Source organism: Chinchilla lanigera, unplaced genomic scaffold (genome assembly GCF_000276665.1).
Source record: "Chinchilla lanigera isolate Chin_1 unplaced genomic scaffold, ChiLan1.0 scaffold00138, whole genome shotgun sequence".
Lineage (NCBI taxonomy): Eukaryota > Metazoa > Chordata > Mammalia > Rodentia > Chinchillidae > Chinchilla > Chinchilla lanigera.
The window spans coordinates 2869259-2870779 of record NW_004955539.1 but is presented as its reverse complement, the minus strand read 5'-3'; the positions used below and the strand labels follow the sequence as shown (position 1 = coordinate 2870779).

The 1521-nt window shown below is 52.2% G+C and overlaps 1 protein-coding gene across 1 annotated transcript in view; it reads left to right on the top strand.

Annotated features, from left to right (window-relative positions):
- The first annotated feature begins 688 nt into the window (after nucleotides 1-688).
- LOC102020713 (melanoma-associated antigen B4-like) overlaps nucleotides 689-1521 on the top strand; it is a 5565-nt gene continuing 4732 nt past the window's right edge. Inside the window, exon 1 of the mRNA XM_005410905.1 lies at nucleotides 689-784. The gene's annotated coding sequence lies outside the window, so the exon portion shown is untranslated. The remainder of the gene's footprint in view (nucleotides 785-1521) is intronic.

The following is a 1521-nucleotide window of genomic DNA, read 5'->3' as shown; positions in this document are numbered from 1 at the left end:
AGGAATAAATGGGTGGGGCTGTAGTTTAATAAAATAGTGGTCTTGGGCAATCCAGAGTCAATGTGAGAATATTGAGTGCTGATAGGAGGGCCTGTTCCCAAAATAGGAAGACTAATAGAACTCAGTCCTTGTTGTGGGACCCGAGTTGCTGGGGCATGAGTTGACTTCCTCTGCAGGGAGGGAGTGAGGTGTGGGCTTTGTTTGGAGGTACTGTGACTCAGGAGTGTAAGAGGAGGAATTCCAGGTTTGTTTGATCTCAAGGTGACGATTTAGAGCTAATACCTTTTTTTTCTTTTTGTTTGTTTTTGTACCGGGACTCGAACTCATGACCTCAGGCTTGCCAGACAAGCACTTAAGCCACTGAGCTATACCCCTGGCCCCTAAATGTGTTATATATGTCCACATTTTTTTTTCTGGTAACGGGATTCGAATTCACAACCTTGCACTTGCCTGGCAGGCGCTGTGCAGCTGAGCTAAATCCCCAGCCCAAGCTGACGATTTAGATGGTATTGACTCCAAAACAGTATGTTCCTTTAAGAACTTGACCCCCCTAGTTACGTCTGGTGACCTGGCAGCCCTGACCGGATGTGATTGTTCCCCATTTCTGATTCACTTCCGGTGAGAAGGGCGGGTTTCTGATTCACTTCCGCTCTGAAGCACGGGTTTCTGTTTCACTTCCGCTGCGAAGCGCGGGAGCAGCGTCTGAGCGGCCGGCGGTAGCGGCGTGTGGCGTCTGGCATTTTGTACACTCAGGGTGACTTCCAAGGATTCATCTGAAGTCCAGGTTAGGCCCCTGACTGTTGACCAGGAAGACTATTCCTCCCTCGTAGTCAAAGGGGCTCCCCTCAGTTTGGCGGTTTAGCCGCGGGCCTGGCGTTTGTACACCCTGGGGGGGGCAGTTGCCTGGAAGAGGAGCCATGTAGCTCTTAGGAAGCGGCCTGGATTCTGCAAGCGGCCGAGACCGAGGCCAGACTGAAGTCTCTGAGTCATAACGAGCAGACTTCTGACCAAAAGTAGGGTCCACATTGAGCCAGGCCTCTGCCCAGGGACCTCGGGGGTTTCCGACAGAGTAGACAAATATGGCGGACCCGACTTCATGTCCAGGATCTGAAGGAGCCAAGGCCGTTCGCCTGAATCCCGAGTTCGGTCTGTAACAAGAGGCGCATGCCGGAGGCAGAAAGCATACCTCTAGCCGTGCCTCTGGAAGAGGAAGACCTTGGTCTAGTAGAGTAAAACTGTTTCAACTGAGGTACCCAGGCAGGAACAGAAGGAATGGCGCGTGACGCAGAGTGGTGATAAGAAAGAAAGAAAACAGCACATGTGGAGGCCCGCCATTATTGTGCATCCGGGACACATTAGCGCAATGAGCCAGTCACTGATTTTGGGACATTTGCAGCCCTAGAAAGCTCAGGCATGGGTTCATGTTGGTCATCTCCTCTCACTTCTCTCCTTTTTCTTTCCCCGTCTTCTTCCTCCTCCCCCTCCTCCTCCTCCCCTCCTTCTCTTTCTCCCCCTCCCCTC